Here is a 15,005-nt window from a genome sequence, read left to right on the forward strand (position 1 = left end):
AGTAAGATTAAAAAAGGGCATTATGGTCAGATAGTGGACATGACATCATTAAAACTTCATATATTTTGGAATAAGAACTGTTTGAAACAAAGACCTTATCTATGTTTGCTTGGGTTCCAAATCTAAAGGAATAATGAGTATAGTTAAGTGAGCTTGACGATTTTAAATCATATATATCCCTAAGATTCATTAAGGAGATAAACGTATTCAGATTTTTTAGATTGTGGCATTATTTTAAATTGATTAACTCTGGAAGTGTCTCTATTTGCTAATAAACAATTAAAATCCCAAGCCATAATCATTTCACTCTTAGTGTGTAAAGTAATAGTATCAAGATATTTATTCACCAATCTAGTTCCCAATCCAGGTATCCAATTGGAATTAACTAAATTATAGCATTTTTTATTGATTTCTAGTACCACCAAACAACAGTCCGCTCTTATCAGAGACTGTATTTAAAACTTTTGGCATATTGGAAGAATTTTTCCACAGTATAAGAGTACCTCTTCTTTTAGAAAAAGTGAAAGATTTCGAGAGTAGATCAAGGAGGAATAATATAAGAATTTATGGGATACCGAAAAAGAAGAGGGCAGCAACATGATACAGTTCTTAAATAACTGGTTACCTACAGCACTAAACTTAGCTGAATCTCTTTCATTTGGAATTGAAAGAGTCCATCAGTCTCTGTCAAAACCTGCTTCAATTTGTAATTCCTCTACTCCCAGATCCATAATAATTACATTTTTGTCCACTCATAAGGACTTTGCATTAAAATCTGCCTGGTCTAATCCTCCTGTCAAAACTAATGGAAAAAACATTTGTTTTGATAATGATTATAGCTCCTCTTTTATTGCCAGAAGGAAAGAATATGTTCCCTTATTAAAATCCCTTAAAAAATCCAACATTAAAGCTCAAGTGTTATTCCCAGCCAAGATAAAAATACGTCTGTCTGATGGTGAGAAGATCTTCAGTTTTCTGCAAGAAGCTATGAATTTTGTTCAAAAAACCTATTATCCAATACAGAGGATATAGACTGGACTGCACAAGCCTGAAGAGACACACAACACAAAATCCAAGAAGCAGCTAGAATAAATGTTCCACCAGTAAAACAAAAAGTCATATGAATCCACAAAAATACTGGGTAGAGCAATCAAATTAATAAAAAGTTTCAGTATGTGAATCCAATAATCCAAATGAAACAAGTTCAGTCGGAATTAAATCCCAACAAAGACTTTATTTGTAGTAGGTAAGCGCTTTCATGACATACAATGTCACTTCATCAGACCATATAAAAGCATATGATAAACATCCCCATTTTAAAAAAAAAACATTCATCCAATCAAAATTCAAGATCAATTAGGTGAGTAAAATCAGTCAAATGAGTAACTAATTAGCTCATCACTTAAGTAATCATAGAAGCTTTTATAGAGCTAGTTCCTAAAACCTTATTAAAAACACAATAATATAGACAGTAGTTGTCTAAACTAAAACAAAGATAAATCTTCTATGAATGCAGAATTTCTAGGGATACTAGATACACAGCTTCAAGTTGCACAGATGCATTTTGCATTCATAGAAGATTACTGGATTCACATACTGAGACTTTTTCATTCATTGGTTGCTCTGCCCAGTATTTTTGTGGATTCACACAACAACAAATGGTTGGACTATGAAAGAAGGAGCTAATAAAAACTGAAGGATAAATAAGTTTGACATTCTTAATGTATATTACTTTAACTTTAAACATTTCATTTCCAAACTTCACCTCTGGGAAAAGTTAATAAGGTGAATAGTGATATTTCTTTCTTCCTTTCTCTCTTATTTTATTTTTATATAAAAATCTATTAACATCTTTTACATGCTGATGTGTTGTAGATGGGCTCCCTTCATGTGTGTGATTGGTGGGGTAGTACATTAGTGCTTACTTTGTCTGTAAGGTTGCTTGTAGTTATAAATGTGGTCTTGATGATTTAGCTTAAGGATATTTTCCATGCAGCCAAGCCATTAGTTATCTTAATCAGAGCTGAAGTAAGTGGGCTTGGGTCCCAATGCCTTTATAGCTTTCCTGCTGGTAAACAGCATTCCTCTTGTGGGTTTTTGAGGACTGATGGTCAGCTAACACTGTTCCATTGCTGGGCAGAAAGTTCCTTTCGCAGAAAATATACCTCCTATCTTTTTTTTAATTTTTGACAGAAACTAACCTTTTCTGTAAAATACATATTTTAAGCTTTGAACATTGTTTTTTGTAGATTGTCATATGACTTTTTTAACTTTTATTCACAACTATTTTTTCCTTGGTAAAAGTTGTGTTATTTTTATTTTGAGGGAATGGGGTAAGTGTTTAATGTGCTTGTCACTCTGTTTTCCCAGAGAAAATTTTACTTTTTTAATACTTAAAACCACAGTCAAGCATTTTTTGTTCCTCCATGGAACAACCTACTGGTTCCACAGGTCTCTCTTTTTTTCAGGCACAAAAATCTAAAAGAAAAAATAACAAGCAGCTTTTACCACTACAGCAAACTATTAAAGTATATCAGCTGCAGATGAGTGAGTCTGCTGTGGCCATTTCTGGTTCCTCAGACCATTCATCATTCTGTTCGACCCCTCTGGTGTAGTCTATACAGCCACCCAGGACCAGGGCAGTTGGACATATCCTCTGCAGCTGCTGGAGTGCCCTTAGTAGGCAAGAAAGAATCACTTTTGTCAGTCCTGGAAGGAGCAGAGAAATCTTCTTTACCTAGTCAGAATATACTGCCTATCCCTAGAAAGGTTTTGCTTGTAGGTCTGCTTCTACAGAATTTCCTGTTAAAAAAAAAGTTACGCATTTGTCTTTTCCTGTCTCAGTTACTTTGTACAGGGGTGATTTACTGGGCTTAGCTCAGGGTTTAGTTCTATCTCTTAACCTTCCACTTCTGCTGAGTCACGTAAAAGAAAAGGGGATATTAATTTTCTGAGGAAGTTCAAGATTTTGAACCACAAAATAATGGTGAAGGGACAACTTCTGATTTTCCTCCTCACTCTTCAGGATTCTGATTCTAAGGAAAGCATGGCTTCTTACAGTCTCTTCAAAAGATTGTCTTTTTCTGAAATAATTTCAAGAATGAATCGGTTGTTATAGTAAGAACAAAATGATATTTCACTGTCTCTTAAAGCATATGATTTTCTGCAACTGGAATTTCCTGAACATACCCGAGTTCTTCCTATCTTATCCCAATTTCTCCTGCTCTTCCAGCACTGCAGGATGTATTTAATCTAACCTGTAACTTGCCTGAAAGCCAGCCTACTGCCCCAATATATATATATATATATATATATATATATATATATATATATATATATATATATATATAAAGTTATAATAAAGTATAAAGATTCTCAGTCTTGTAAGTCTTTGCATTTCAACTCTAGCCCGCACCAGCAGTGTTTTGTCTGGTTAAACCAGATGCTGCCAAACATCTGGTAAATGCTAACCCCTCCCCTTTTGACAAGGACAGGAACATTTTTGATAGATTTTGGGTGATAAGTGGTATTCTTCTGTAACACTTACTTTTACAGTTCTCAGCTGTCCAGCTCATATGTTAAAGTTTATGCTTGCTTCTCTTGAGAACATGAGGAACATTATGGTATCTTTTCTACCATCCGAGTCAAAATGTCTTTGTATAATCCTATTACTTCTGTATCTCAAGTAGTTATCCACTCCTTGAAATGGGTTTATGAGTCACCTGATGCCAGTAGTACTGTTATGAAACAGATTCATCCTGAGGATGTTAGACGTGAAAATTTGAATTCTCCCTTAAAAACAGAGGAAGATTTTGGAACATCTGCGTCAGAGGTCCTTAAAATGTTTGATGAGGCAAACTGATCCAGGGAATTTCCTAACTTTTTCAATCTTCCTTCAAGTTTGAGACTGGGTTTAATGCTACCTCTACAAGTTTTTACATAAAACAAAATAAGCAGACACAGCAAGCAGCTGGTAAGTAGATTATGTAGATAGCTGCAGACAAATTATGCACATAACTTTCAGCAGTCTAGATTTTAGCAGAATTTCCAGATTTTTGTTTCATATTTTGGTCTCTTCCTCATCAAATTTGTGATTTTCTGGCAAATCACCTAGAATTGCAGTAGCTAAATAAGGATATACATTTGAGTTCCATACTTCATAGCCTTCAGAAAATGCATGGTAATGCAAAAAGTACAGTTGTGTACACTTACCATAAATGTAGATGTTCGAGTGTATGCACTGTTGCAGTCCTTAAAAAATGGGGTTATCCGGCTCCCGGTAGCCCACAGTTAGCCAGAATACCAAAGTCCTTGCTATATGACATAAGCTGCCTTCGGTTTAGGCCTGACGTCAGGATGTCATGTACAAAAGAAGGCAGCCAACGCCATTTCCTCAGTTTTTCTTGCCTTAACTGTCAGGAGCCCCCAAAAAAGGATAGACCAGGAAAAGAAAATGCAGTCTGTGCCCTAGGAAAAAAGAGGGGATGGAAAGGGGGGGACCAGGACTGCAACAGTGAATACACTCGAACATCTACATTTATGGCAAGTGTACACAACTGTACTATGTTCATCATGTTTCACTGTTGCAGTCCTTACAAAATGGTTTGTTTCCCAAAGTCCAGGAAAAAAACAAAACAAAAGGAAGGAGGAACACCCACTGATTAAGGGTTGGTGAGGATGCCCTGCAACACTGCAGTGGCAAAACTAGCCCTGGACTTAGAAAACAAGGGTAAACTGTAATGTTTAGTGAAAGTGTGGACAGAAGTCCAGGCAGCTGCTTCCAGGATGTCCCTAGTAGGTACACCTCTTAAAAAAGCTGCTGAGGTAGAGGCTACCCTAGTAGAATGGGTCCTAATACTCTGAGGAGGAACCTAGCCATGTTGTTCATAGGTTCATACTAGGCTATCTGCCCTAGGGCATGTATAAGCCTAGCCAGAGTGTGTTTGGCTTTCGCCACCCATTTTAAATGGATTTTGCTATGCCGTTTTTCGAGGTTAGTATACTGTGCCTCTGTCTAACAGTGACACAGAAGTGATACCCGGGGTAAACCTACTATCTCCCATCCACTCATCAAGATTCCTCTTGAAGAGAGTCAGTGAGGGACTCTGCCTAACCTGGACTGGGATTTTATTCCAGAGTGAAGGGAGCCTCTGGGTTATGAATCTGTCCCTCCAGCATGTCCTATTTATTTCAGTGCTGAGGTTCAAGTCTCTCGAGCGCGTAGCTCAATGGGATTTGGATTTTCTGAGGTGCAGCATGTCCATTAATTCTGGGTTGGACATGGCTTTATACATCAGGCACCGACGTATAAAGCCAAGTAACAAAGTGAATACTATAAGCAATCCACTTAGAAATGGTCTGTTTAAAAATAGCTTTGCCTTGAGCTCCAGGAGCAAAACTGACCAACAAGCAAAACTGACCAACAACTGATCCAACTTTCAAAAAGATTTAGTCCTGTCCAGGTAAAATCTAAGCTGTCTATACACATCCAGGGAATGCAGTAACCTTTCCCCTTTATTCTGAGGGATAGGACAGAAGGTAGGCAGGTGGATAAACTGGATAATAGTCAGGCTAGAAACCACCTTAGGCATAAAGGAGGGATTAGTTTGAAGAGAAACCCGATCCACATGGAAAATGATAAAAGACTCTACTGCCATTAAGGCCTGCAGCTCAGAAACTCTTCTAGCTGAAGTAATAACCAAAAGAAAGGCAGTTTTCCAGGAGAAAAACTTCAGGTTTGCTGAGGCAGCTGGTTCAAAAGGAGGCAGAGTAAGTTTCTCAAATACAAAATTGAGATCCCAAGCAGGAGTAGGTGCCCTTCTGGATGGGCTTTAAATTGCTAGCTCCCCTGAGGAACTGTTTCATCAAGGGATGAGAGAAAATGGGATGCTCAAAGGAACAAAGAGCAGAAATAGCTGAAGCATGAATCTTGATAGAAGAAAAGGAAAGTCCACCATTAAGCAAGCCTGCCAGATAATCAAGAGTAAGAGGAAGAGTAGGTTGAGAAGGGTCTTCCCCTCTAGTCTGCATCCAAATGGAGAATCTTTTCCACTTACCTGCGTAAGATTTCCTAGTGCTAGGCCTCCTGGCCTCACGAAGGACCTCAACCACTTGTTGGGAAAGGTTTAAATTATGAGCCAAGCTGCCAAATGCAGAGTCTGAAGATGAGGATGCAGAATTTTTCCCCCCTCCTGAACCAAGAGATCTGGTATCAGGGGATGATCCAAGGCTGAGACTGGGAGATACTGCGAAGGAGTGGATGCCAATGTTGCCTGGGCCAGTCTGGAGCTATGATGATGGCCCTTGGTTTTTCGTCACTTATCTTTAACAGCACTCTGGGAAGAAGAGGCAGAGGAGGGAATGCATAGATCGAGAGCTATGTCCAGGGGAAGGACAGAGCATCCACTTTCCAAGCTTTGTCGTGATGATCCCTGGTGCAAAAGGTTGGAAGAAGGTGGTTGGTTGGAGATGAGAAGATATCCACCAGAGGAGTGCCCAAACGCTGAATTATGCGATAGAAGATGGTCTTGTTTAGTTGCCACTCGTGAGGATCCAGGACCTGCCTGTTCAACCAGTCTGCCAAGGTATTGAGCCTTCCTGGAAGAAACTGAGCTATCAGATGAATGCCCATGGAAGCTGCTATGGACCATAGTATCATGCTTTGTCTGCACAGGGGATAAAAGTGTTTCCCTCCCTGCTTTGTTGATGTACCACATGATTGTGGTGTTGTCTGTCCTGACCAAAAGAGTATCAGGAGAGAGAGAAGATGTTTGAAAGCTATTAAGGCCTGCTGGACTGCCATCATTTCCTTCAGATTTATGTGCAAATGAACCTGTTGAGAGTTCCAAGTCTCCTGAATGCATCTGCCCTCTAGATCTGCTCCCCAAGTGTAGTCCGAGGCATCTGTGGTGACAGTCTGGTTGGCAGGAGGTGGACAGAAAGGCAGGCCTTTGTTCTGTGCACAGGCCATCATCCACCAAAGGAACTCTGTCTGCAGGCAGGGAATCAGAGGAAGTATCAAGTCTAAATCCTGAGTGTGTTGACACCAAAGGTTTTTGAGGTATCATTGTATTTTCCTCATATACAGTCTGGCATATGGAATCATCAGAATACATGAAGCCATGAATCCCAGGGCTTGCAGGAATTGCCTTGCAGAGAGCTGGGTCATGCTTGCCAAATTTTTGAAGTAATTGGAAAGATCCATTTGTTTCTCTTGAGGGAGGAATACCATCTGGGCGGCTGTGTTCAGGCTCTCTCCCAGGAACACAATCTCCCTGGTGGGTACCAATTTTGACTTCTTTTCGTTGACTGCGTAGCCCAAAGAGGTGAGAAAGGGTCTTTACAAAGTCCAAATCCTTTAGGAGTTGCTCTGGAGAGTTTGCCTGAATAAGACAATCGTCCAAATAAGGGTAAATCTGAATGTTTCTTAGCCTGCAAAAAGCAATGACTGGAGCCAGGCATTTGGTAAAAACTCTGGGAGCAGTAGATAATCCAAAGGGCAGTGCAGAGAATTGGAAGTGCCTGTTCCCCGCCCTGAAGCGAAGGAACTGCCTGCAGCGAAGGAACTGCCTGCAGCTTTCCCTTATTGGGATGTGCAGATAAGCTTCTGAGATCCAAAGTCACCAGCCAGGAATCCTTGGCCAGCATTGGCAGCAACTGCTGAAGAATGAGCATTTTGAACTTGGGAATCACCAGAAAAGTGTTTAAAATGGACAAATCCAGAACAGGGCGCCAGGTGCCCCCTTTTTTGGGAACCACAAAAAGTCTTGAGTAGAAACCCTGGCCTATCTGTAGTGCAGGAACTGGCTCTATTGCTCCCAGGTTTAGTAAAGAAACAACTTGTTTTTCTGCTTCTGCCCTTTGATGTGGGGGGATATCTGGGTACCCTTGGTGGACAGGGAAGGTATGAAAGGAGAACTTGTAGCCTTGGGATACTATTTTGAGCACCCATCTGTCGTCTGTGATGGTGTACCAGACATCTGCAAAAATGGCTAACCTTCCCCCCAAAGGAAACCCTGGGCCCACAGAGGCAGGCAGGAGAAGGCCAGAGTCATTGGGAATGCTTACTTTGGGAAGTTTGCATAGAAACCCCGATTTTGAAGAGGAACCTGCCAGTGCTTAGCCTTTTGAGGGGTGGAAGTCGGTCCTCTAGAAGACCTGTAACCCCTAGGCCTAGTGCGACCCTGTTTACTAGGGTCAGGAAAAGTCCAATTCTTAGAAGGGTAATATCTACTAAAACGAGAAGGCTGAACTTGGAGAACATCCTTAACAGTTTGCATAGATTTGGCATTATCCTCCAACTTTTTCAACACCTCTTCTGCTTTGCTACCAAAAAGATTGTCCTTGTGCAAAGGCACATCCAGTAGTTTAGATTTGACAGGTTCAGAAAGGGGCTGCTCCCTGAGCCAAGCATGTCTTCTAATGACAGAACCAGTGGCTGCTGCCCTGCAAGAACCCTCCAAAGTGTCGAAACCACAATGTAGAGAATGTTTAGTGACAAGAGTGGCAGAATTCAATAAATCTTGCATGTCCTTACTCTCCATCAGGGAAGGAACACAGGCAATTTTAGCTTTAATAGCCTCCAAAGTATGCTGCTGATACTTAAACATATGAAAGAGACAATTAACAGACCTAATAGCCAGGGTGGAAGAAGTATAAACATTTTTATTCCATTTATCCAAGGCCCTAGATTCCCTGTCAAAAGGAACAGGATTTTTGGCAACCATGGCTTTAACACCCTTAAGGCCCTGAGAAATAATATCTGGATCAGCAGTAGGACTCTTGAAAAGGAACTGATGAGAATCAGCAACTCTATAATACCAGTCAGGCTTTCTGGGAGCAGGAGGAACATAATTAGGAGTCAAAGAATTCTCCATGAAAATATCACCAACAACTTCCAAAACCGGATGGATAGCCAAAGGCTTATGCTGTGGCAAATCCATGAATTCCCTAATCCATTTCTTAGACTGAAGGTAGTTCTGACTTTCCCATTTGAAATGCTCCCTAAGGGTATACGGAGTACCTCCAAAAGAAAAATCTTCTGGAGGGGAGGCAGAAGGGATGGAGTCTTCTGCATCAAAATCCTCAAAACCAGAAAAAAGTGGAGAGTCTCCCTCTTCATCAGCAGAGTTGTCGGAAACCTCAGAGTCTGAGGCACAGAAAACTTCTGGGGCCAATTCCCTAATCCTTTTAGAAGGAGGTGGCTGAGAGCCCTTGATAAGGGTCAAAAGATCACTAGCCATTTTAACCATCTGAGCCTGAGGCATTTGAGGGGGGGCCGGCACCTGCTTTGGAGTAGATTTTCAGCTGGATGGCCTGGTAGAAAGCATGAGGGGACTCAGGAGGCCTAGCCAATACAGAAATCTGAATCAAGGTAGTCGATCTGGATCTGGTCTCTGGGCAGAGAAAAGAGGCCTCAGAAGCTGCTGCCTGCTTAGCAGCTCCGGACCCATCAGAGGTGGCGACTGGCATAGGGTCAGAAGACGAAGTGGAAGCCTGCAGTATGGAGGACTCAGAAAAGGTCTCTGCAGATGCCTGCTGCTGAACATCCATGGACTGCAGGGGCAAAGAAAGAGCCTCACTGACTACCACTGGGCCAACAACCAACTTAACAGGGACATCGTCGGCTAATTTGACCCTAAGCCTGTCACGGTCCTTATCCTTGCATTTCTTAGGAACATCTGAAGTCGGGAGACCAGAAGATGCCATACCGACGAACTTAGGCCAAACTCCGAAATGCTTGAACAAGATCCTAGCTCTACAGTGTATGGTACTTGGGTTGAAAGAAGCACGGAGAACACAATTAGGGACGTCGTGCTCAAGGCCCAAACAAGTAATAGAATAGGAGTGAAAAGCATGGTACAGAATCTGTTTTCCACAGGCAAGAGAGTTATTAACTTTCTCTAACATTTGTTAAAGCAAGAAAAGATGGTCCCCAATGGGGAACTTATCTGAGGATGTCTTCAACTAAGCAGTCAGAATACAAAAAGAAGGTACTCGGCTGACCGGCACTCATGCAAAATGCTTCTGCTTTGGGCTCTGCGGCAAGAAAGACTGAGGAAAAAGTGTCAGCTGTCTTCTTTTGTACCTGACGTCAGGCCTAAACCGAAGGCAGACAATGTCATATACTAAGGACTTTAGTATTATAGCTGACTGTGGGCTACCAGGAGCCGGATAACCCCATTTTGTAAGGACTGCAACAGTGAAACATGATGAACATCCTCAATTTCTCTCTTTAGCAATAGTTTGTTTCAGACAAATGAGTTCTGAAAGTGATGCATCACAGATACAAATGGCAGTGGGAATTTTATACTCTGAATAATCCTTTCAGTTTTCTGCATTACAGTTTGCAAATACCCTTGGAGCAGTGGCTAACCCAAAGTGTCTATTGCCAGTGATAGCTTACTGCAGATTTATACACACACACTTCTCCTTAATTAGCTGTCTTACCTTTGCAAAGTATCAATTATCTTTCACTTGGGTGAAATCTCTCATACACAAACAGGTGTTTCAGAAGAACATCCAAAAGACTTGTTTTACTCCTTCTCATGTGATTGTTTTTTCTTGGGGTGTCTCCTAGGCATCTCTCTTCAAAAAGCTTTTCTTTGACAGGAAAGAGTAGATCTTTATATATATCCATTCCTGAGCCTTTCCATTCAGACAGCTGGTCCAGCAAAGGGATTTCTCAGGATTCTAGGTCTCATGGCATCTATGATTGCCATGATTGTTCTATCAAGACTCCACATGAGAAAAATTTAATGGTACCTAAAACCTGTATGGACCCAACATCAACATCCTCTGACATTCCAGTTTTGAGATTTAAGAGAAAGGAGATTTTTTTTGATGGAGAGACCAATTTCATCTGAATCCATGCCTTCCATTTTCCCTTCTAGCTCCATCACAGTCTACAATGACAGACCCTTAAGACTTTGCATGGTAAGCAGTGCCAATGGAGAAAAAAGTGCAAGGGTCTTTGGAATAGAAAAGACAGACCAAAACACATAATAATAAAACAGATGCTGGCAGTTATAAATTCTCACAACTCTCTCAGTCATCTGTGGTCCCCAGTAGTATTGTAAAGTGTTTACAAAAAATACTACAGTGCTGTGGTGCATAAACAAACGGTGAGGAACCAGATCCTACCCTCAAGTACAGTCGTACTAATGGTAGCCTGAAATATAACTTTTTAGCAAAATCACCATCTACAGGTATCTTACATACATTCAGGGCAACATCTCGTGGCAGACAGGCTAACCAGGACAGACCATCAAGAATGGAAACTTAATTGGGGGAGGGGGTCTTCCATGAATTGATCCAGCTGTGGGGAACACCTCAGATAGAATTTTTTTGCTTCCAGTCACAACAATCAGTTGGCAAAAATCTATTCCTTGACTCCATGTATGAAGGACTGGAAAACAAATGCTTTTTATTTTCTTTGGACAGGATTGCTCCTGTATGCTTTTCCACCCTTTACACTAATTTCCAGGGTTATTCTGATAATTCAGAAGGACTCTCCAAAGATCATTGTGGTGACCCCACTTTGGCCCAGGTGACATTTGTTCTACATTCTCTTGCAATTGGCCAAGGGTAATTACCACAAGCTTCCTCACAGACTGAACCAACTCGCATGAGATCAGGAATCAGGGTGTTTGATACACACCACCTCAAACAACTGAAATTAACTGCCTGGATGATCACGTTTTATACCTTTTAGGCACCTTTTTTTCCTGAGGATGTGCAACAGGTATTAAATGAGGCAGGAAAACCTGCGACTAGAAAATGATATATTAGCAAATGGGAAAGACTTTCTAGTTGATGCCAAAACAAGAACCAGGATCCTTTTAAGGTTAGTACTTCCCTGATTCGGCAGCATTTCTGTGAGTTATCCTCTGGCCTGTCTTAGTCCTTAATCAAGGATCATTTGATGGTCATTCAGCATGTCTGCACATGGATTCCTCATTCAACAGAATCTCATGCAAAAATGTTTTTGAAAGGGTTATTGCAAACCAAGCCTCCCAGAAAACCGGTGGCTCCTCCATGGAATCTTAATTTTGTCTTGGAAAAATGATCTCCTGCTCACTTTGAACCTAATGTTCCTGACATGGAAAAATGTTTCACTGATTTTCTGATTTCTACAAGAGCATCTGAGTTGCAAGCTTTAATGGTGAGCAAACTTTATCTCATTTTCTACAAAGATTGAGTTTCTATATGAACTAATCTTTTATTTATGCCTAAAGTGGTATCCAAGTTCACTTTGAGCCAAGTGATCCATCTCCCTGTCTTCTTTCCAAAACCTAAAAATGAGGGAAAATGGGTACTCCATATCCTGGATGTCTACAAACAATCCAGATATTAACTTGACAGAAAACATTTTTTATGAGCTTAGATCAGATGTTCATTTTCTGTGAAGATAATAGAAAGGATAATGTGCGGTAAAGCAGCCTGCTTCCCAATGGTTGTCTCATGCCGTTTACCGCTGGTTATACCACAACAAGGCAACTCCAGGCATGGTCAAGGCTCATTTTATCAGGGTTTTGGCTTCATCTGTGGCTTTCTGGAAAGGGTTGGATTCTGCAAGTATTCAAAAAGTACCAAATTTACCCGGTGTACATACCTTTACAAAGCACTACAAACTATTCCTTCCCTGGGTCTAGTATAAGCTTTGCTAGGACCATTCTCTAGGGGCTCCTAGACTTTATCCTTCCCTTCACTAGTCAGTTTAAACTATGGTAGTCTACCCATATAGCTAATAACAGCAGATGTTCCAATGATTACTGTCAAAATAGTTCTCCTTCCTCCTATTTTTTATGTTTTTTTGTCACCAGGGTAAGGACCTTTATACATGTTTTCCTAGCACTGACCCTTTCAGGGTTCCAGCCTCCTTCTCTCAGCTCAATGAAAGCTCTGAAGAGCTTGCTGCCCAAAACACTCTTTCTTCAGCTCTGCTCAAGTTGGCTAATAGCTTGGGTGTGTGGATGGCACCCTTAAGCTTTGGATGGGGTTGGTGGTTGCTGTAATGGCTAAGGTATTTATTTTGTAGTCAGGATGGGTTTGATTCTCACTAAGGGAAAATTGGCTAGGCTTAAAATGGTCCACAAGGCCAACTAGCCTAGTACTTACATATGAACCTGTGAATTATGAAGCTACTGAAGCTGTCTGCCTGTTCTATCCATAGCATGCTATTACCCATATAACTATTTTGTCCTGTAAGACTGCATTCCGTATGTTTTATAATTTTGTTTGAATAAGTAGCTGCATAGGAATGGAGAATTGGAAATGCTCAAATGCTAAGCAGCAGCAGGTTTAACAGTCACACTATAGAGATTGTGGAATAATTTATAAGCCACAGTGAATTTCAATAAATAGCTGACTTGGTGCTTTATGTCTCTTGTCACTGTATGACTTTTGCATGTAATAAACTGTGTTAAGTACTGATCTGAGGTGATGCAGATTATATGTAAAATGTGAAGGCTAGCCTAAGAGGTCAGCATTTAATAGGGTGCACTGCAGTTAAAGCATGGTAAGTGTTCATGGCTTTTATTAATTAATGTTGAAATTGGACTGTAAATCTGAATGCAATATGATGAGGTATGCTGAATTTGGTTCACTTCACTTGTATGTTAACCCTGTATTTGTATATACAGGATACCTCTCAGGAGAAAAAACATGTTTATTATTAAACAAAATAAGTGTCCTAAAGCTGCTTTATAGTTTATCAGTGGGTTTATGAACACGTGCATTGGTGCTCCTATGGAGCATGAATGTAGAAGCTTTCTGGAAAAGTAGATGAAAGGTGTACACTAGATGAATGCATAAGGATTTCATAATCTGTTTAGGTAGAGAGAAGAGTTAAACTGATTATGAAAAATGTTGACATGGATATTGAATTATGTCGCTGATGTTAAAAGGAGTTTAAATTCTACTGTTAGATTAGGTCAAGTTTTGCATTCTTTAATTGGCTGGGGGGTCATTTTATTTTATTTGCTTTATTATTCACTAGAGGGCAACATGCCATGCATATGATTGCCTATGATGAAAGTAAGGTATTGAAAAACATTTAATTCTTACAGAAATTTTCCTTTTAGACAATTTGTTTATTTTGTATGATGGGTGGGCTTGTTAGATGACTCCCTGGATATAAAGATTGTTTTGAGAGGCTATAGTTCATGGGTTCATTGTGGCTCAAAATATTATTTGCAGATGTTAGAAATAAGAAGGATGCATTGTGTTTTACTTTAGGGGAAGGTTTTGCTATCAGACTGTTTTGGTTAATGTGAAATCTATAGTTCCTGTTGTGTAACTGTGTTTTGTTGCCTGGACTGGTAGGGTGTGCGGATACTGCACCTGTATATTAAAAGGTCTGATCAGAACAGTGCGCTGCTGTTTTACAGGACATTAACAACGATGTTAAAGAGTTATTCCCATGCTTGTTTTGAGTATTTCCTACTCTGGTTAGGATACCGATATGTTCAAAGACAGTTATTCTAAAGAAGGTGAAACTTTGTACTACAACATATATATTAAAGATAACACTAGGATTATGAAATAATTTAGCCTTTTTTTATTTTAATTTTCATGATTTATTCCCATGTTTAAATTGTGAATTTATTAAAACATAGAAAAGACACATGGATGTTTGACAGATATAAAATTTTGTGTAACTTGCATGCAAATATGTTCCCGCTGATTGTGGTTTTTTCTATTTTCTCGTTTTTTTCGGTCTTCTCTCCAGGTATCCTTTCCTACTACTATTCTCATTTGCCTCTTCTAATGCCTTCATACTTCTCTATATAATGATATGCTGCAATCCCTGTAGCATAAGCCATCTTGGTCATTAAGGCTACATCTTATCTATGAAGCTCTGCTAAGCATAATTCCAGTTTTCCATTCATGTTTTGATAGTGTAAACTGCTTCTTGAACTAAATATTTTTGCATGTGTTGGCATCTGTAAACTTGTATATATATATATTTGTATTTTAGTATATCCTTATATCTGTAAATATGT

General features: G+C 40.0%; 1 protein-coding gene across 1 annotated transcript in view; it reads right to left on the minus strand.

Moving 5' to 3' along the window:
- The window catches only part of LOC122801191 (multiple epidermal growth factor-like domains protein 6), a gene marked incomplete at its 5' end in the record, with an annotated part of 1,094,182 nt that overhangs the window by 684,503 nt on the left and 394,674 nt on the right, over window positions 1-15,005 (minus strand). The window lies entirely within an intron of this gene.

This window comes from Protopterus annectens, chromosome 4.part1, assembly GCF_019279795.1.
Source record: "Protopterus annectens isolate FY-2018-M chromosome 4.part1, PAN1.0, whole genome shotgun sequence".
NCBI lineage: Eukaryota > Metazoa > Chordata > Ceratodontiformes > Protopteridae > Protopterus > Protopterus annectens.